The sequence below is a fragment of the Protopterus annectens genome, chromosome 6.part0 (assembly GCF_019279795.1).
Source record: "Protopterus annectens isolate FY-2018-M chromosome 6.part0, PAN1.0, whole genome shotgun sequence".
NCBI classification, from domain to species: domain Eukaryota; kingdom Metazoa; phylum Chordata; order Ceratodontiformes; family Protopteridae; genus Protopterus; species Protopterus annectens.
Genome location: NC_056737.1, coordinates 97,049,150 through 97,071,899, shown reverse-complemented (window position 1 = coordinate 97,071,899; position 22,750 = coordinate 97,049,150). Strand labels below are relative to the sequence as shown.

The following is a 22,750-nucleotide window of genomic DNA, read 5'->3' as shown; positions in this document are numbered from 1 at the left end:
ACTTTTTTTTTTAATAGTTAGAAGGAGATGTAGATCAGTGTATGCAAAAAAGAAATAGATTTCGGGTTCTAAAGATGAGGAGTTTAGTCAGGGGTCAAGAAAATAAAGTTAGTCAGGATTAGTACAGGGGCATATTAGTTTCCTAGTTGAAGTTTTTACTTGGCTGTTATTAAATGTTCCTTGTTTTTAACATTCGTTCCACTTTATGGGAGTTAGTGTTCTACATTTTGGCGACTGAACGTCTACTCATTTACTTAAATTTGTTTACCGGGGTAGAACATTGATCAATGACCAGTTACAGGCTCAATTTCAGGTAGGGTTACCACCTGTCCCACTTTGTGAGGGACAGTCCCTCTTTGGGCAGTTGTGTCCTGCAAAAAAATTGCAAAAATGGCAAATGTCCTGAGATTTTAGAACAAAATTATTTCCTATATTTTATGTCATAGTTGTATAAAGCAGTTATTCTGTATCTGAAACATCTAAATGTTATAAGAAACAGAATAAACAACTAAAATGCTACAAGAATAACCTTTTATTTAGGCAAAAAAGTTAAGTTCTGTCCTTTGCACTGGCTGTGGGTATGTTTCAACCTGAAAAATCTGACGTTTGTACCAAAAATGTCCCACTTTGGGCATTTGAAAAGGTGGCAACCCTAATTTCAGGATGACAACAATGCTCGAAGACAGTGCATCTTGCTTTAAGAACAGCCCCGTTTTGGTCGTACTTGTTCCAATATCTCCAGAGAGGTACCTATTCATCTCTGGAATACTTACAGAGGGAAATCATATTTTCTGACAGTGCTGTGGCACCTCTTCCTTACTGTTATCTTTGCAGGGCGGAAGTAACTCACTTGTCACAAAATTTGCAGGGCGGAAGTGGACTATTTGCCATAGTCCTTGCGGGGCGGAAATACGACCCGAGGAGATTTGTGAGGACCGATAATTCAGAGGAGCTGAAGCAGCACAGGTGGGCGTTTTTAGTGTGATTTAACTTCGAGAGGTTAGGACTAATTGTAATGGATGTCTATGTGTGTCCATGTCTGAATGATTCTACCCCTTTCTTCTGGTAAACGTGGGTCGTGTCAGTTCTTTAGCTTGCCTGACAGGGAGCAGATAAGTTGGGCCTGCCCCTCCCCTTCGTTTGTTATTGTTTTGATGGCGGAGGACTAACACTCCGCCCACTGCCGCTTAGTTTATTCCGTTTCTTTGTAGGCATTAAGTTAATCTGTGCCAGTGGTTGTTTATTTTTCAGAAGTGTATCAAAAGCTTGAATTTTTTTTTGTGCCAAAAGTATACTTGTTTTCTATCAGCTTTTACAGCACATCTCCACCAGGTTCCTCTCCTCTTCATACGTGGTTTAACCTTTAATAGACTTTTCTTTGTTCATGTTTGCTTTTCGTGGCTGCTGCTATTAGCGGTCCTCGCGCCGCACACTGATATCTTGGACCAATTTAGAATGTCCAGTGGGAGGAAACCGGAACAGACTTTGCTCAGAAGGCACCGTTGTGGAGAATCGAACCAGAAAAACGTCTTCCTCTGAGGAGACAAGACTAAGCGCTGCACCACTTTGCCATCCACGTTTCGTGTCATTCAGTCTTGCTTGTAATTTCCATCTATTTTACTGTTTCTGTGGTTACGGCTGTGATCCAACCTCTGCAGTTAGTGTTGCCTTTAAATTAAAGTAGTGCCTTTCATCACCGGTATCCCCCTACGCTCATTAAAAAAAAGAAACCACGTTTATGTGTAAAATGAGATTAGATGTCTTTGCTGCGTATTGTAGTTGTTTTTATATCAAAATCATACCTTTTCCGAAGGTACTGAGACACTGCTTTCCAAAGTTCTGTTACATTGACAAGTATATACACATACCTCTCAAACACTTGTAAGCAAAAAATCTGGGCAAAGCCACAAATTATGGGGCGACAAAGGGCCCAAAATATGACACTTTTTTTTAAATATTGTTCTTACAAACAGGAAGTTGATAGAATAATGTTTTTTTAGATTAGTATGAATTTTCAGAAGGATATGAAGTCTGAAAACAATGCCAGTGGTTTCCAGAAAATTTTATGAGAAATATACCAAAAATATGAGGCAAAAATTTGGACAGTTGAGAGGTATGGATATACAGCGCAATACTCGGACAATGAGCAAACTCTTTCCATTCATGCTGACAATAGTCTTGTAGCTACGAACACTAACCTTGAATAAAGTAGGTATTTATGATCTTGGAGGCATCTATTTATCTACTTTAAGTATCTGCACTTTTGTCTTGATATGTAGTAGGATGTTAATCGTCGTGAGCAGCAGTGGCCCCAGTGGCCTATGAGAATCTGATGTAGATAACTTTCCTGTAAGTACTTTTGGTCTAGTACATGCATGTTCGGTAAGCTGATGTGTCCTAGCATTTACAGAGACACTAACTGCAGGGTCAGGAAGTGTTTAAGGACAAGTTAGTCAGCTGAGAGTAACACTACTGGGTTACAAGAATTCCATAAGCAATTCTCTGGTTAATGTTTTATCTGTAGTGACTTTTTTTTCCTGTGTTACCATACTATTGGATTTAGAAGTGGAAGTGTAGCATCATTTGCAGTAGTAATAAAAAAAAAAAAAAAGCTTGCTATGTACCTTAACAGTAGTTGGCAGGGTAGGCATTTCACATACAGAGGACCTGGTTAAGTCTAGAAACTTAAACTTTATTGTCATTTAGAACTAGACATGTGTAGCCTAAACAAAATTTTGTGCATTGGCTAAATTCCTGAGATTACAAAGGAAAGTGAAATGACACATACAAGTAGAGGAATAAACATAATTAACAAATACAGTATTACTCCCCGTACACAGAGCAGAGCCATTTACCAACACTGATATACAAAAAGAATACCCATCCCTGAGTTAACTACCCTATTTTAAAGTAATACAACACACATTACATACTGAATGCCTAAAGTTATCTGTCTAATATTGCACTTGAGCGGGTTAAGTAATACTGACTATGGATAAAAGTAAATATTGCACAAATAAATAAAAATTGACTTCTGTGTGCATACCCCTGGGACTTGTGCCCGAGTTCAGAAGTCTAATCACGGTAGGGTAATTAGTGCCTGAGTTCAGAAGTCATTAAACTGCAATGAATCTTGTAGTCCTGTAGTGGGTGCTGCGCTATCTCATGCCAGATGCTTAAACAGTCCATGTGCAGGATGCGTGGTGTCCTGTATTTTGGTGGCTTTTCGAATGCTCCTTGTAGAATAAAGTTGTTGTATCGATGGAAGACTGGAGCGTCTGCAACCTTGAGCACTCTTTGTAGCACTTTCTTTTTGTAACTGCAGATTCCAAACCACACTGTGAAGTTGCAGGTAAGGATGCTCTCTCTTGCTCTTCTGTAGGAGATGGAGAGGAGGGAAGCTTAGCTTTTTTCAGCCTTCTTAAAAAGTAGAGGCATTGATGCACTTTCTTGACCTATTGGCTGGTATTTCCAGAGCATGAGAGATCCTCTGGTATGTGTACACTAAGGAATTTCGTTCTCTTAACCCTTCCTTTTCCTGAAGTCAATGGTAATCTCTTTGGTCTTGCTTACATTCAGGTCAAGGTTGTTCCCCTTGCACCAGTTGATCAGAGATGCCACCTCCTGTCTGTACGCCCGTTCATCCTCCTTTTTGATGAGACCCACGACTGTGGTGTCATCAGCAAACTTGATGATATGGTTGGACTTGTGCTTAGCATAGCAGTCGTGGGTCAGCATGGTAAATAACAGTGTGCTGTGGAACCCAGGTATTAATCGTGATGCACTTTGATGTGTTCTTACCCAAACACACCCTGTGTAGTCTCTCAGTCAGGAAGTCCAGTATCTAGTTACAGAGATGTTTACTGATTCCTAATGTGTCCACTACATTGCTACCACCATATTAAATGCAGAGCTGAAGTCTATGAACAGTATCCTCACATAGTTGTCTTTAGCCTCTAAATACTCAAGGGCGATGTATAGTGGTAATGATATGGCATCAGCGGTGGATCAGTTAGCTCTGTACTAACTATTAAGGGTCAAAATCAAGAGGTAAGTATGAAAAAAGGTGCATTTTGATCAGCTGCTGAAAATGTTTCATAACAGTGGATGTCAGAGCAAATGGTCTGTAGTCATTAGGGGCTGGAGGGAGTGGTTTTCTTAGGTAGTGGAATCATGTTCATTTCCTTATAGCATGAGGGTACTTTAGCCATGGTAAGAGAGGTGTTAACTATTTCCTTGAGTACTATGCATAGTTAATTATTACAGCCTTTTAACACCTTGCAAAGTATGTTGTCTGGACCAGCAGCCTTCCTGAGGTTCACTGTCTTTAGCTCTCTTCTTACCTCTTCTGTGCTGAGGCAGAGTACTGCATCATTCTCATTAGTGGGTAGCTTTAGTGCCAACCTGATTCTTTCCTCATCTCTACCAAAGAAGATGTTCTAACTGTTCAGGAATTCTATGCTGTCCTCACATTGTGCTGACCTAATTTTGTAGTCCATGATCTCCTGTATGCCCTGCCTTAGTTTCCTTGCATTCTTCATGTCTTCAGAGTGGCTCTGCACCTTTCTGCTGTACTCCCTCTTTGCCTCATTTATACCCCTCCTCAGATTACCTCTTGCTACACTTAGAGCTGCTTTGTCCTTAGCCCTATAAGCTGTGTTCCAGGGGTGAGCCATGGCTTCTGGTTATTTCTACTAGTGATACTCTTGGTATTTTTTACCCCATCGGTCTCTGGTTATTTCTACTAGTGATACTATTGGTATTTTTTACTCCATCAACACAGTTGATTAACTCATTTTCAAAATGTAATAAACAATCTTGTATGTTTTGCTTAAGCTGTTTACATTTTTGTTTCTATTTTGACATTATGAAGTCTGGCTTGGGATCCCAGAACATCAAGGAACTTTATTATGACAGAATTGAGTAGGTTGTCCTTTAAGAATACATTTGTTTTGAGTTATGCTTTTCACATTTGTGAAGGCTAAAATGCTGTCAGTTTTTTTTTTTCAGTGCAGGCAGTCCATCTGAAAGGATAAATTAAGAAATCTTTTGACATATAAAAGAATTCCAGCTGTAATATAAACACTTTTTTGGGCAATCTTTCTTATTTCTGTTGTAGAATTAGTGCCATTATCAGTTTTTTTTTTGTTTTGAAAAGAAAAAAGTGTTTATATTACAGCTGGAATTCTTTTATATGTCAAAATATTTCTTTCTTTATCTTTTCAGATGGATTGCCTGCACTGGGGAAAGAAAAACATACAGCATTTTAGCGTTCACAGATGCCAGAAAAGTCCTGTTATCTAGTGTTTTACTTTGCATTATTTCCAATTCAGAATTAATAACTAAATTAAATATTTATTTATCTATTGATCTGTCTATCCTTTGTTGACCGGGTTAGTCCCACTAGGCTAGTAGTAGCCTCTTTTTCAGGGAAATTTGGCCAGAACAGTCATTGTTAATTCTTTGACATGCAGAGGTGTGTGGTATGTGTATTCAAATAATCACAAAGTAGGACTTGATCAGAAAATGCAGACTACATGAAAACAGTCATATATATATATTTGAACTTCTTTTCTTCCCTGATCACTTAAACTACCCAAAAACACCCTACCCTGAACTCTTCATATCTCCGTTTCTCTCCATTCTTACTTTCTTCTATAACCCTAATGTGGACACCCTCTCTCATACTAAGAGTTTCTAGCCAGTTTCCCCTCACTGTCTCTAATCATACAATCTCCAATATTTCTTTTAAGTAGTGTATTAGAATTGTCTTGGGTCTTATTTATTGCATACTGATCTATGTATCCAATAATATGACTTGTGACGTCCCCAGTCTGCGTCAGTAATCAAGGAGTTGGAACCTCACCATTGACACTGGAAAGGGACGTTCACCTAGAGTACAAATGTATGCACTCTGTATTTCCAGTTGCAGACCTCTCTGCATCAAGCACAATTTCCCTTGAGAGCAAACGAAGAACACAGCCAGCCCGGGGTCTGGGTTTTTCTTTCTGTCTCTCCCCAGGTTGCGTGTCCAGGCCAAGTCCTCCAACAGTCTCTCTGTGAAACCAGTGCTTCATGTCCATGTTCCAAATAGCTGACACACACGATCTTTGAGATTTAATTTTCACACACACACACCTGGGAAAGGCTGGCACAGATTACCCCCTCTACCAACTTTCCCAGACTATAAGGTAAATTCACTGCCACCACTCAATTGCTATAAGGCTATTAAGAGTATCCAATTATATTGAGTGAAGTTAATACCAACAACCAGTGGTAATGTTGATCAAGCAGTAAGACTATCAGGAGTGGCCACAGCATCTCCAAATGAATATAAGTACTCTCGAAGATTAAATATTTCCTAGAAGGACGAGCCACAATTAAAAGGTTTAAATATATTTAATAATAAATAATAGAAGACCTGCAAATACTAAATATCTGTTTACAATAAACACCAGAGTTTCAACCACAGGAAATATTAAAACATAGAGTAACACAGATATAGAAAAACACGTAATTAACTAATCTTACTGTATTTTCCTGACTAATCTAAAGAGTTGCTATTCCCTTATTCAGTTACTGGAGCAAGGCAAGATGAAGTAAGTGAGGGATCCTTCTGTGTCAGGTTCCAACAAACAGACTGCTCAGTTTGACTGAGAGACTTCTCAGTATAATATCTAAATATTATTTCTGGGATAGCTTACAGAATGACATCATATCTGGCTCTGTTTCCCAGAAGTTGCCAGGATTTTAGCACCTATGTGTTACCATACACACAGATAGCTTTGCGCAGATCTGCTGCAGCTCCTGGAAGTCCTAAACAATTTCAAACCTCTACCCTTCCAGAGTAGCAATTTAGCACCCTGTTAGAGATAAGTAGCCTTCCTAATACTTGGTTTCCCAGCCATTTTGTATCTGGCTGCAACCAGAACAGTAAGATACAGTATTAATGGCCTAAATTAATTTCAGCTATTTTTCAAAGTTAGTTGGGACTCGAAAGAGAGGGTTAACCTCTTGTGTCTCTTCCAGTATCCTGTGTTAAACGTTACACATAATTCGGTTACAATACAGTCAGGACCCACTGTTGGTACATTTTTAACACAAGCAACTTTACAATACAGTCAGGACCCACTGTTGGTACATTTTTAACTCAAGCAACTTTACAGATATATTTTCAGCACAAGCATCTGTACAAATCGGTTTGATATACAAATGACATAATTCTGTACAAAATTCCAGCTAGCTATGCTGACATATGTTACACATCCACTGCCCTCCTTCTTCTGACATAGCTGGCAGTACCTCCCATCATCACATGACTAATGAGTTTTTCCTTACATATTTTCTCCAAGTCAAGTTATTGTTTCCATTGCACTTTACTATGTATTCTTTGTTTTTATCATTACAACATTTTTTCGCTTCTATGTTTTGCAGTGTTGCATGAAATTGTGATTTTTAAATGTCCGTAATTTGTTTTTGAAAGCTTGTGATTGTGGAGCATTTCATCCTGAGCCTCTCCTGAAAATAGGCACATTTTGGCCTAGTTGGGCTTTCCTGGTAAACAAATGTTAACTGACTAACTAAAATACTATTTCAAGTGTTGAAGATTTTTGCCATAGTGTAAACTGTATGCTGGAATAGAAATGTAAATATAGACATTCGGCAGTCTTATACAGCACCTGTCTTGTTTTCTGTTCTAAAATAGCAATGAATGGTATTTTGATAGCATTAAAGAAACTAAGAACATGATTGCCATGAATTGTTTTCTGTAATATTGCTAACATACTGTGCTATGGGCGTTTTGAATGTTTTTTTTATGTATAAACTGATAGTAATAATTGTAAAAAAGGAAGATCTATAAAGCAAGCACGCATGCCGAAGTTTTTTTTATAGTAGCTTGTGTCTGTAAAGCACAATGCATGGTAGAGTTCTTCATAGTATTTTGTTTATATTTTAAGTTTGTTAATTGGACTAGTGGCCTGATCTAAGTGGAATTATTTCAGCCACAGCCCATGGAAAACATACATGAAAGTATGTACATGTAGCACATAGAAAGAATACAGGTGGAAACAGAGATGAGCATGTACAGTGAAAAGAAGCATAGACAAAAGCAGGATTGAAATTGCTGTATAACAACTTATTAAAACATAATGCAGTATATATGTATGCAGGCAGAAGAAAATTCCATCTGTATTTTATCCTTTATGTCAAATGTTTTCTGCATGTGTGTGCTGTTAAGTACTCAGAATTAAACCCATCTTAAGATGGTCTGAAATGCAAACTGTACTAAGATTCCAGTGCTTTTCTGAATGCCTGTAATACCCTGCTTTGACTGTTGAGCATCCTGTGTAGCAGCGTTCTGAAGTCGAAGTATACGTTTTTCACACTAGGCGGTTTTAAAGATCACCCTTCTGGAGTTTGTCTTTTTAGACATTAGTGGTACTGTACTGTGTGCTGTCTGTGCAGTGTTAGTAAACATTGTTTTTACTCTGTAGAGAAGCTCCCTTTTTGTGCACATGACCGTAACACTGTAAATGGGTGCTTTTGTTGCCTTACCTATGTATTAAGGTATTGTTTGGAATTTTGGCTGACCCGATGTTTGTAAGTCCATTTTCTAAAAGAACAGTAGTAACCGATTTAACTCATTGATATGTATGCTACCTTTTTGCGTATTTCCAGTCAACACCCTGTTTTTTTATGGCGTCATGATGTTTAGAGTTGTCATCTGTAATCGAATAACTTAATAACAGGAAACATGTGAAAAGATGCGGTGTGACAAACATAATGACATTGACTGTCCTAGATGCACTGCAGTGGAGGTATTAAGCTTTGTTTGTCACCTTTATTATGAATTTTGTTATATTTTCAATAACTGAATGAGCAGTAATGCATCCCTTTTCTTTAACCAAATCCTCTTCTCTTTGACGTAATTATAATTAATATTCCTGAAAAGTTTCAGTTTCCGTATTACTTGACGATGTCAGTGACCACTGTCCTCTACTCTCATCATGATCTATCAAAACAATTCCCCCAGTCACCTAGACTCATTGCTTGGTACCCCCCCCCCAATAACTTTGAATGCCTACTACTACAAGAATTTTATTGTACCGAGTGGTTAGAATTGTATAACTCCTCTCACCTTACTTGTATTTTAGCAGCAAACTGGTAAGCACCAACGTGTTTTGGATCTCCAGTGATTTAAGGTCCATATTCAGAAAATGAAACAAAGCCAGTGTTGCCTGGAAAAAATTCCCATAATCCAGTAAAATCTCAGACTAACCTTAATCTTAAATGTTCTGCTAGGATGCCATCTAATGATTCTAAAGTTTATTAGAATCAGAATCACATTTATTGGCCAAGTATGCACACATACAAGAAATTTGACTTCGGTTTCAGTGACTCTCCAAGTATGAGTTACATAAATGACATACAAACAACTATGAAGAACAAGACAAACTACATACATGCAACTATTAAGAACAAGATAAAAAAGTAAATATACATATACGTACAAGGTGCAAAGTGCAACTCAGTGCAGCAAGTACCAAAATAAATTTACTGTAGTAATATGCAAATTACTCATAGGAAATCCCAAACAATTTTGGGCATCAATAAAAACTTTAACCTGTAAAAAAAACTGTAGGTTCAGATTTGATCTGTGCTGTCCAAAATAATACTTCCTGTCGCACCAAGACAGCATTCCCTTCATTAGAAGATGTCCATCCTTCAGCTCATCTGCACAAACTTCTGAACTATCCTTCTTTATAATTTAAAATCATAGGATCATCTGCAGTCACTTACCTAGACATTCAGTCACCACTTCCACTGTATCAATTCGAAAATACTCAGCACTGCAGTGGCCTTCTTATCAAAACCTGGACATAACACTGCAGACTGCACAAAATAAAATTCTGCAGTTCATTATTCTGGCCGGCCCTACAGAATACCACTGTGCTACCATTACACAAGCTAAGCAACTCTCTATTTCAGCCGGATCTACACCTACTTCTTAAATACCCTTACCTTTAAACTGTTTAATGAAAGCTTTTGCGCCCCTCTTGCCAATAAATTTAATGGTACTTGAATACTCCTACAGCCTTAGAAACAACTCATTGCAACTCCCAGGCCTGCTATCTTTATGTCATCCTGTGAACCGGTTTTCTACAGCTTCACCCCAGCTGCATGGAACAGTCTACCAAAGAAATTTCTTCTAAAATAATTTCTCACACACTTAAAATGTTAAAAGCCCATTTGCTGCAAGAATTTAAATACAGATGTTTTAACACAGGTTAATTATCCTACCTATGAACACTAATTCAGTCTATGTTTGTATATATGGTGTTTATGGCTTTCTCTTTTCCTTTACCTGACTTTTACATTGTATATTCTGTCTCTCCCTCTGCATCACCATGCTATACCAACACCTCCACTCCTCCTCTCTCCTCACATCTATTATGGGATTTATACGTGTATTAATAATCTATTAATCTGCCTGTCTCAGAGCAACCTTTTAACTGTACTATAGTCTTATTTACGTAACATCTAGTAATCTTGGTATATACTTCTACTACACATGTACATAATTCATGTTTTTACATTTCTGTACATTGTATTCTATATGTGTACTCTAGATGTTAATGTTTACTCTGGAGCTTTTCTCCCCGGGCCTCCGCTGACAGAGGACCTGTGTCCAGTTCGACTTTCCCAGTAAAACAAATGTAAAATAAATAAATTTCACCCTAGACTTTTCCATCGGTCTTTGTACTGTTAACTGTTTTGATTTCTTTTCTGTCACTTCTGCTCCTACAGCCCTCAAAGTTTCTTGTACTCTTCTTATGTCAGTACCTTTAGTAGTGCTTTTTAATGACTGTTTATTATATACTGTTCTTACTAATGTATTTGTGGTTGTCATTGTTTGAAAAACTAAGTCTGTTACACTGCAGGTTTGTCTTACTTTATGGCCCAGGTAGTGGCTTAAAAGCATCTTGCCCCAGCCCATCAACCTAGTTAGCAACCAAATAAATACGTATATGGTATTGGGGAGCATAGTGTGAGGTCACAATGATAAGAAACGGAAAAATATGCTAAGGCTGTGTGCGTCTGTTGTGGTACACTGCATTTATTACTGTTTTTTTTTTTTTTAGGACTATGAAAATATGCAGTATTTCCCTATCTTCATCAGTACTTGAGAAATCCAAGTAGTTTACAGACATTTGCAATGTAACAGTTGAAACCTTAGATGATGTTTGGAAAACTGTCATTGATGCTTGTACAGAATGAGAGATGACGAGTGTTGTTCACAATATTAATTATGCACAATCATTTTTCATATTTCACTAAATATCTTAGAAAAAACAAGCATGTAGATAGAACTGTCTGTCATATAAAAAAGAATAGTCTTGATGAACAAAAGTGAGCTCATACTGTACGTCTAGGCTGTATAGTTTTCAGACTGGGAAAGTTGTAAATCTTGATAAAAATCGAAGTCCGGATTCTACATTGAACTAATGTATTGATGTGAAAACTTTGAATTCACTGACTTCTGTAGTTGTAAAGAATAGTTACTGAAAAACAATGCTGTTTGTTCTTTATGAATAGCATTAACTTACTGCTCATAAGATGTGCATATTTGCTTGTTTTTTTTGGTTTTAACTTGATTTTCAGAAAATACTTGGAAATGTAAGAATGTGTAGGCCAGTAGAGGTGTAATATTTCGCAGTTGCAAAGAGGGAGCGAATTAAAATAAAGCTGGTTTGACCCTAAGAGGGTCTTGTGCAACTTAAAAAATTAACAATGTTATTTGTTGTTTTAAAAATATTGCTCTCTTTCTGAAGTATTTATAACAGTTTCTTGAAGCTGGTTGTAACCTGATTACCATATTAAGCACTTTAAAGTGTATTTTTTTTGCATTTTGTTTTGTTGATTAGGATGGCTTTCTAACATTTTTGTGGGAGCTGAAAACTTCTTCCATGGCATCGTGAAAGACTGACCCCACAATGCACACTGCTAAAATTAATGTGTATGTTACTGTTTTGATGTTAAGTGCATCTATGTGAGCTTCTTTCTTCCTAGACAGACAAGCTGTCAACTGCAGGGGTGGGTGGGGTTTTTCAGAAACGCATAATGCACTGCACAGTCCGGTTTCTAACCGGAATGATTCATGTCCTATTTTAGCATTATATTGATATGATGACTTTAAGCCCGCGGTGGTGGTGGTGCTGCGGTAGCGTTGTCGCCTCACAGTAAGATGCTGTCCGGTTCGATTCTCAGCTAGAGCGTCTTCTGCATGGAGACATGCGTGAATGGGCATACCTTCATTGAAGTTGTATGTCAGGGCTGGTAACTCGGCACGTAAAAATCAACTACCAATCATTAGTGGACCAGAGTTCCGCTGTGGCGACCCCTAACCGGGAAAAGCCAAAAGACACAAACAGATTGATATGATGCCTTTAATAAGATGTACTTTAGTGACCTGCTAAATAAAGCATTCAAATACTGTGGCATGTGGGCACACAAATTAGCCACATACCCTGTTTGGAGCCTTACGCTGGGATCAAAATAAAGTGGTAGATCAATTCAAAGAGAAGCTCTACTGCTGTATTTCAGAGCAGAGCAGAGCAGTGGGGACTGAGTATGCTATTTTCCTGTGTATGCCCATCAATGTCTGTGGCAGCACTGGAACAGTTAGCACTGGAGCAGGCAAGTACTGAGAGGCTGTTTGTGTGTGTAATAATTGTGACTGTGTTTGTTTAATAATGTGTACGTGTGTGTGTGTATATATGTATGTATACATATGTGTGTATGTATATATGTGGTGGTGCTGCGGTAGCATTGTCACCTCACAGTAAGACGCTGTCCGGTTCGATTCTCAGCTAGAGCGTCTTCTGCGTGGAGACATGCGTGAATGGGCGTACCTTCGTTGAAGGTTGTGCGCCAGGGCTGGTAACTCGGCACGTAAAAATCAACTGCCAATTATTAGCGGACTGGAGTTCCACTGTGGTGACCCCTAACCGGGAAAAGCCGAAAGAAACAACATATATATGTGTGTGTGTGTGTGTGTATATATATATATATATATATATATATATATATATATATATATATATATAAATAAAATTGTGAATACCCATTGTGTGTGAGTATGATTGTGACTGTCTGTCTATGTGCATATGAGTATGACTGTGACTCCTTGTGTGTGTGTGTGTGTGTGTGTTAGTATTATTGTGATGGGCTGTGTGTGTCGGTGTATGTGAGTCTGTATGATTGTGACTGCCCTTGTTGATGTCTGTGTGTGTATGTAGGACATGATTGTGACAGTATTCGTGTGTGTGTCTGTAGTGGCATGACGGTGTTGGTGTGTATGTCTGTAGTGGCATGACTGTGACAATATTGAGAGGGGTGTATGTGTGAGTGTTTGCATATCTGTTGATTCTTGTGCAACAGTGTTGAGTGGATTGTTAAGGGAAGCACTAACATGATTGTTCCAGGAACAAAGGCATACAAATGAGGCACTAACAAGTTTGTGCTTCATGTGGTCCTTGCATATGTTTGAGCCAGTAGTTATCTCAATAGTTCTACTAAAGTGCAACAGTGAAGCACTATTATGAGTACAGAATTTATCTTTCAGGATATCTGCTTAGATCTTGTAGATGGAGAGCACTTTACATAGTAAATTAGTTAAATTGTGTAAAGTCTTACCTTAACAGTAGATGTCCTTCTCTTTACTGTTGCAGTATTCTGAATAGAGTGCATCTCCCACCCAGGGCATCCCAACTCTTGGCCAGTATACAAAGGCCTAATGATCTTGTATGCACCATGCGTCAGTCACACTTATGCTTCCAGCACAGAACATAGGGCATAAAAGGGACACATGGATGCAAATACCCAAAACTGAATTGCCCCAGAAGAGAACAGTCTCCATAGGATAAAGGAGTCTATGCACATCCAAAAGGAAAATACAAAAAGGAGAAACCCTCAGCCAGAAGGGAATCTAAAGCAAACAAAAAAATAGAACAGACAAGATGACATTGGAAGCAGGGAACAAATAACTGCAGCATTGAAGAAAAGAATGTCTACTGTTATGGTAAGATTTTACACAACTGTACTATGTCCTTCTGTATTACTGTTGCAGTATTCTAGAGGGAACAAATAACTGCAGCATTGAAGAAAAGAATGTCTACTGTTATGGTAAGATTTTACACAACTGTATTATGTCCTTCTGTATTGCTGTTGCAGTATTCTAGACAGAAATGAGAGTAAAAAAAGCTCAAGAAACAGAATGGGAGGTGAAAGGCTGAGAAAAGCCGTAAACAAACCCATATAAAATGGTTTCACCAAAATTTGCTCTGGCCCTAGAAACCATATCCAGCTTATAATGCTTAGTTAAGGTATGAACTGAAGACCAAGTAGCAGCTTCAAGGATGGAATTGGTGTCCAACCCCATGAAGAAGGCACCAGAAGAGGCAACAGCCATAGTGGAATTCATTCTAGGAGAAGTAGACAAGAGATTTGCCATGCAAAGTATAACAAAAGGAAATGCCCTTAGATATGCAGGAGGTGACGGTTTGCTTAGAAACATCCAAACCCAATGTCCTGAGATGAAGGGAAACAAAAAGCTGATCAGACTTACAAATGGCCTTAGTGTAATCCAAATAATGCCGGAGCTGTCTGTGCATATCCAAGGTATGCAGGACCCTCTCAGTAGCAGACTGAGGAGAAGGACAAATGGAGGGGGGTTGTACTGTCTGATTCAAGGACACCTCATTTACTACCATGGGTATAAAAGAAGGATTAATTCGAAGGGACACCTTGTCCCTGTGAAATTCCAAAAAAGGAGGAATGGCAATGTGACGTCCCACCAGTGGCCCAGTAATCAAGTAGCCTCAATCCTCACCACTAGCACCAGTGGGGGACATACATTGAGAGGATGAGAAGTACACACACAGTATTTCCAGGTGTAGCTCTCTCTCTCTCTCTCTGCTTCAAGTGCAATTTCCCTTAAGAGCACACAGAGACCAAAGTCAGTATGGGACTGGTTTCTCCCGGACAGCAATAATACTCCCCACTGGCACAACTATGGAGTTGTGAACCCAGCTGAGTGGCCAAGCGAAGACCTCCAGCACACTCTCTATTCAACCAGTGCTTCGTGTCCCTGCCCAAGTAGCTGAGACACACACACGCGCACATGTTGAGATTTAATTTATACACACACCTGGGAAAGGCTGGCACAGGTTTACTAGCTATGTCCTCTTCTGCCCAGACTGTAAGGTAGTTTTTACTGCCATCAGACGCGTCCTTATCAGCTACTTTAAGGCACTTAACAAAGCGTCCTACATAACTGTGTAATGTTATTAATCTAAATGGTAGTTTGCCCAAGAGCAAGGCTATTAGGAGTGGCCCACAGTGTCACCAAATACATAAACAAGTACTTTCATAACTTAAATATGTCTCACAAATATCAGCCACAATGAAATTATACATAATAAAAGAACAAAAAATAGCCAGTATAAAATCACAGTTGCATTAGTGTTCAAAATCACAGGAAATATTTAAAACATTGCAGGACAGTCTCAAATAAACAAAAACAATATCTAAATTATGCTTACCTATATTCCTGACTATATCTAAAAGAAATTACTGTACCCCAGTTTAACTTAAAGAGCAAGGCAAGTGTGTAGTAAATGGGTCTTCTTGTCAGGTCATAAACAAAATACAGTATGCTCAGTCTCTCTCTGAGAGCTTAATATCTCAAATATTGCTGCTGGGATACTTGCAGCTTGACATCACTTCTTGTCATCTGACTATCCCAGGTGAAAACCCCCACTGCAGCTGGTAGCATTTCGCATCTCTCTGTGAAAATACATAGACCTCAGTTCTTTTGGCAAATGGTGGAAGTCTTAAAATTTACATTCCTCTGCATTTAAAGACATACAAAAAACTTCTAGTTCTAGACATAGGTTCACAGGTTGGTACTTGGCTATCGGCCCTAGGGCCTATACAAGCCTAGCCATAACAATTCCCTGGCTATTTCTTCCCACAGTATTTACTTCCCTGGACCCCTGTCTAGCAGGGCAACTGATGTGATCCCCAGGGTGAATTTCCTTTCTCCCATCCAATCGTCAAGGTTCCTTTTGAAGAGGGCCAAAGAGGCACTCTGCTTGACATGTATGAGCAGTCTATTCCAGTGTCTGGGGAGTCTTTGGGTCAGGAACCTATCCCTCCAGCATGTTTTGTTTATTGTGATGACAAGGTTTAGCTCCCTGGAGCGTGTGGCTCTGAGGGATTGGGATTTCTTTAAGTGTAGCATGTCTTTCCAACAGCTCTGGGTTTGACATGGCCTTGTATGTTAAGCAGAGATCGCCTCTGAGTATGTGACAGTATAGCTGGAGTTTAAGGCGGTCAGCATAGGGCATCTGCTTTAGGCCTGTGATTCTTTTAGTGAGGTATTTCTGTGGCCTTTCCAGTTGCAGATGTCTTGAGAGGTACATACCAAACAGGGCGTTGTATTCTATAGTCGGTCTAATGAGGGATGAGTACAGTGGGACAATGACCTTTTTTCTGGATGAAAAGCCCTTAGTGATGAGGTGTGCCACATAGAAGGATTTCCTAACTGTTGTGGCGATGTGGTTATCGAAGGTGAGACCATTGTCCACCTGTGTCCCTAAGTCTCTTATCACACTTTCGGTGTTTAGTGTACTGCCACCTATGTGGTAATTCACGGGCACATGTTTTTCCCAAAGGGGATAACTATACATTTCTTGGCATTGAGCTTGAGCCCATGGCTCTGGCACCAAGCATCTGTTTCTGTAAGGCCCTTTTGTAGAGTAGCCACATAATTTGGGGATTCGATAATGGCTCAGTTTGCAGTCATCTGTGAATTTTGTTAGCCAGAGTCCCTTAGTGTTGGCCTGTACTTCAGAGAAGTAGATGCCAAACAAGAGCAGTCCCAGGACTGAACCCTGAGGTACTCCACTTGTCACTTGCCTGGAGCTGGATTTGGAGTTGGCTACTTTTACAGTGTGGGTTCTGTCAGTAAGCCAGTTGGCAACCCATCGAGTGACGTAGGGATTAATGCTCAGCTTAGTAAGTCTGTCTATGATTCCAGAGTGAGGGATGGTGTCAAAGGCCTTGGCGAGGTCCAGATCGGCTGTGTGGGACCGCCTAACCCTCATCCCTGGCTCTGGAGACTGATTCAAAGAAGTCAGTCAGGTTCAGGAGACAAGAACGGCCCTTCCAGAACCCAAACTGGGTGGGGTCCAGTGTTTGAAGGTTGCCAATGTCTTTGTTTATAAGTTCCATGATAGTACATTCCATGGCCTTGCAGATAAGGCTTGTCAGACTGATGGGGTGGTAGTTCCCGGGATCCAAGGTGGATCCCCCCTTATGGAGTAGGATAACTGTAGCTGTGCACCATTCACTGGGCACGAAGCCTGAGGTGAGGCTATGATTAAACATGACACTTAGGTGAGGTGCCAGTTCATTTTGTAGTTCTGTTTAGTCAATAAACCTCAACTTCCAGCTGGCCAAATGCTTTACACCTTAACTGCCTCCAAACTTTGGAATAACCTCCATCTCATACCCTGCTCTCTTTAAAAAATCCCTCAGACAACACCTCTCTACCTGCTGGTTAAGCCCATGCCAAAAACAACTCTTCTTCTCTTCTCACTACTCCCACTCTCTGGGGCTACAGGTATGCACTCTTAGCAGGTCTGCAGCCATACCTATGACTGTTACTACACTGCCTACACAGATTGAAATGCATGTAACTAATTGTATATGATGTTACTGTTTTTTCTCCCTCCCAACCAGTAATGTCTATGGCATCTATAGGACCAAAAGTTCATGTTAATATCATTGATGGACTACCATAAAATTGCAATGGGATTGCTAAAAGACTGGAAATAGTGCTACATTTTTGTTATTTGTATTTTTGATAGTTGTATTTCTGTAATGTGACTTTTATGTGGAGCTTTTCTCCCCGGGCCTCCACTGAAAATGGGCTCACCTAGACGCAGTGGACTTTCCCAGTAAAGAAATGCAATAAATAAATAATAAATATGTAGTACACAGCCCGGGATGTCATCTGATCCCATGGATGCTGTATTCTTAGCTTTGGAGAGTGCGTTTTTTTTATCTGTGTGGCCGTTATTACTGCAATTTGGCAATCTTCCCAGTATTGAGATGGGCCGTTTAGGGGGTGAGACGGGGGTGACATTGGCACTGAATTGATCTGCCAGGATATTTGCAGTATCCTTGGGATCAGTATAGTTAATGCCATTCTGTTGTAGCTTAGACCAGATCTTTGCATTGCCATTTAGATTCTTGACATAGTTATAGAATGCCTTGTGGTTGTCTTTGGGATCTTTGGCAATTTTATTTTCATAACTAGCTTTGGAGGATTTTATGAGGGATCTCAGCTTTTTACTGAGGCTGGTAAGGGAGTTCTTTGCATCCTGGGATTTTCCTCTTTTCTGCAACAGTTTCTTCCTTTTGTTGTAAAGTTTGTTTATGGCAAGGGACCACCAGATTTGCTTCCTTTTTTGGAGGAGAGTATCTTAGTTCTATTTGGGATGGCACGATTCATGCATGAGTGGATGTGCTCATACAGTGCCTTAGTGTAGGATTCAGCAGTCGAACTTTCAGTTGCCATCTGCATGGGTGTCATGAAGTTTGTCACTTCTGACTTGAGTAGCATGAAGTTGGCTTTGGAGAAATTTTTTATGGAGGTTTCCTTATTGGGGGGGGGGGGTGGGATGTGGATGTTAAGGGTGATTAGCTTATGATCAGACCTGACCAACGAGGGGGTGACCATATGTGTGGGTGATTAGCTTATGGTCAGACCTGACCAACGAGGGGGTGACCATAGGTGTGGAGCATTGATTTCCCATGTTGGTAATGACCAGGTTTAGGATATTGGAACCCCTGGTGGGACTATGGATTAGTTGATCCAGGGCATTGGAATTTATGAATTCCAAGAACCGTTGGGCAAAGGTGTTGGTACACGATTAGTTTTCCCAGTTAATGACAGGGTAGTTGAAATCATCCAGTATTAGGGTGTTTGGTTGTATCTTAATATTTTCCAGTATGTTTAGAAAGGTGTAGTGTGAATCTTGGGGCATGGTGGGGGATCTGTAGCAAGCTACAATTTGGATTGCAGTCTTACCTAGTGTAAGTTGCACCTGAAGAATTTCAGACGCATTGTGTTGGGCAACTAGCTTGGTGGTGTGAATATCCTTGGTGAATATGGACACTCCTCCACCTTTAGTGTTACAGTCCTGGTTTGGTGGCCGAAAAGTGAGGTAAGAGTTGTAGCCTGGTTTTGCAGGGGTGCTATCTTGGAGCCTTGAACCAGGTCTCAGTTACAGCACAAATGCCAATGTTCTCCATATTAGGAGTGCCTCGAGAGCATGCATTTTGAGGTTTAGACTTCTAGAATTGAGTAGCATTGCCTTCAGAATTTGCATGCTTGCACCGGTTACAGTGGTGATTTTGTCCTTTGAACTTTGCCTAAAAAAGGCACTATAGGGGTGGCAAGAGCCTTAGCCAATAACCTGAATCCCAGGGGCAACAGATGCAGACCATCTCTGGAAATATATCGTGGTCTGTCTATCATGTCGTCCCAGGCAGACAGATACTGGATCCCCTTTGAATGACACCAGAAGCTTAGCCAATTGTTGAAGTCAATAATTTTGTCCTTGTATTGCGGTATCATTCTTGGCGAAGGCAGGATGCTACTCAGGGCTAGGGTCATACCTGCCTGGGCCACATAATCCGAGAGCTCTTCCATGTCTCTTTGCATGTTGTCCAGGTTGGTACGTCTCAAGTCATTCACTCCAACATGGACAATGACAGAGTCATATTTGTACTTGTGGAGTGACTTGAGTGCATGCATTATGTGGTGGATCCTGGCACCCGACAGGCAAATTTTCTCCCTGTTCAGCCTGGTGAGTGGGACATTTGTGCCTGACTGTAGAGTCACCTATGGCTAAGGTGTTAGGTACGTTGTTTTGCCTTAGGGGGCTGTTGCTGGGTGGCGCACTGGTGTTGTGAGCTATGTGACACTTTGGTTGTGATTGGTGTTTGTTTGCTTTTCAGCTTTGGAGGCCCTTGTTGCTTGGGCAAGTTACAGTTAAGGGCCTCCACATATGTGTATTTAATGCTGCTATGTGTGGGTGTTGGTGGTGTGGGTGTAGAAGGGCTGTGTGTTGCTTGAGGTGTAGTGCGGATGTTAACCTTTTCCTCTTGACTGTCTAGCACAATCTTGGGTGGAGAGAGCTTTGCTTCCAGTTTGGCTATGTAAGTGCATCTCTCACAGGTTGTAGTGTTGGGTGGTAGGAGGAGAGGGTTGTCTGTGTACATGAGGCAATTGCTGCATTGCCCCAGTATGCCCAGATTCACCAGGTGGACAGGAGAAATCACCAGAAGCTGACCCAGGGACATGCCTGGTTTGGTGCTTTTTTGTAAAGTACAGGAGCTGTTTTCCCTTGCCTTAGCAAGGTACTTTGCAGTTATAGGCTGTTTAGTTCCTACAATTAATTTCTCCTTATTAACAAGGAGATTGAGATTTGAGTGCTTGTATAATTTTTAAGGCTTCCTAGTGCTTTCCAGCAGGTATTAGAGCAAGTGCTAGTCACAGGGATGCTTAAAGGTAAGATGAGCAAAAATGGATTATCCTAAACACTGCAGTGTGCACTAGATAAGTTAGATGTGAAAGTAGGTAACTTAAGTTTTACCTGTCTAAAAAGTTAAGTTTTAGTGGAGAGTCACTATTTTTAAAACAACAAGATAGTTTGAAAGAGGGTGGTCACTTTTGTATTCTGGTACTATGTAATACAGTAGGATGGCCAATAAATTTTAAATATTTGAAGGGGAGTGATTTCACAAAATGATGATTTTGTGCTTAATTGCACAAGCCAGTGAAACAGAGAGGAAATGAGATATATGGTCAAATTAACATTAGAGGCAGGCAGCTAAAAAGACAGTCCCCGGGATTCATGAAGCTCGGCGCAAGAACGGCGTTAGACTTGCGCCGACCGTGCGGTGTAGAGATGGCGCAATAGCGCCATATGCATATTAATGGAGGTGCGCTGCCGCCACATCCATGTGCATAGGAAATGTGCGTGAGTGCATGGGGCATGTCGAAGCACCGCATGGAGGCGTGGACATGCCGGCTGTTTACGTGCAACCTAAAATGCTGAATAGTACAGCCTGCCTCCAATAGTAATCACACCTGTCCATGTCCATGGATACTGAAACGTATGCAATGCATGCAAGACAGTTTTGCGAACGCAAAAATAAGAAGCAAACACAAATGCACGTAGCTAAATATTGAGTCCCCATCCTTCGAACAAATGACATTTAAAACCCCATGCCTGTATTCTATTGTAGTGTTGATAGTTATACCAAGTGGAAGCGAAACGCATTGTGTTAGCGCACCACCAATAGCCAAGTCTAGCCAATGGTCAGGGTTACCACCTGTCCCACATCGTGAGGGACAGTCCCCCTCTGGGCAGTTGTGTCCATACCAAAACCATTATAAATGTAAAATATCCTGCGATCGTAGGACATAATTATGTCTCACATCTTATGTAATAGTCCCATACAATAGTTATTTCCATATGTAACATACCTACATGTTACAAGAAACAGAATAAGCAAGTAAACGAAACAGAAGAAGCAGCTAAACTGTTACAACAATAAGCTTGCAGCTTGCATTTAGGCATAAAACAAAAGTACTATCCATTGTACTGACAGTGTGTTAGCCTGTAAAATCTGATGTGTGTCCCGAAATATATCCCATCCTGGCCATATGAAAAGGTGGCAACCCTACCAATGATAAGAGCATTCGCCCAAAATCTGCCCATTTGCGTTTCAAGGCATCCTTGTCAGGATGGGCCAAAGATGAATGGGTATTACCCGGGTCTACCTACCACGTCATGGAAGATAAGTATTTGCGTGTACCTACGTGTGTGATGTACAGCATGTGGCAGGTGAAAAATGCTAGGGTAGTCCTCACAACCATACAGGTACCAGAGATATGTAGTGTATGCAATGTGTTCCCTTGACCGTACCATGGGCCGTCAACCAGAGAAGGGATGGATGGAGTGTGTGGAATATGGGTGTGGGGGGGATGGGTAATGTAGTAATTCGCCAAGGGGAGACTGTGTTGGATGCACAATAGGTGAAATGGAGGTGTATGAGGGAGCAGTAGGTGAATCAGAAAGAAACACAAAGAACAAACATACACATCCGCAATACAACCTGACAGGCCATACTGTAGAACACAATCCCACAAACATATGAATATTAAAATATGCGATACACCTGTACAGAAACGTCACTGGCACATACCCACATAATGATCTGGCCTGAACTGAGCCATCCAACCACAACACACCTGGATGCATAATTGAATAGCCATCATCCCCTCTACAGCACACTACCCCCCCATTCCTGAATTCCTGAACGTCCACCAAATCCAGCCATACTTGGGCTGCCAGCTTGGCGCAGCCATATCTGCACATAGTGACCACTACTCATATCTAGTAGGCATTCTCACCCTAGGCAGTCTCAGGATTGCAAACTATGTATCCCTTGCATGTATAACCCTATCACATTTTCGTAAATCCAAAAATATCGAAGTTTATTGGTCTGTTCAGTTTTTGGATATCCCTCATGGGACAAGTATCCCATGTAAACATCAGACTTGGTGTCACGACTCAATGTCCAGTCCTGTAGACATCTAGACATA

At 40.4% G+C, this 22,750-nt stretch overlaps 1 protein-coding gene across 2 annotated transcripts in view; it reads left to right on the top strand.

Moving 5' to 3' along the window:
* The first annotated feature begins 881 nt into the window (after nucleotides 1-881).
* GPATCH2L (G-patch domain containing 2 like) overlaps nucleotides 882-22,750 on the top strand; it is a 2,618,649-nt gene continuing 2,596,780 nt past the window's right edge. The window contains exon 1 of one of the 2 annotated variants that reach the window (XM_044073869.1): nucleotides 882-966. The gene's annotated coding sequence lies outside the window, so the exon portion shown is untranslated. The remainder of the gene's footprint in view (nucleotides 967-22,750) is intronic. The other variant, XM_044073870.1, reaches the window with a different exon arrangement.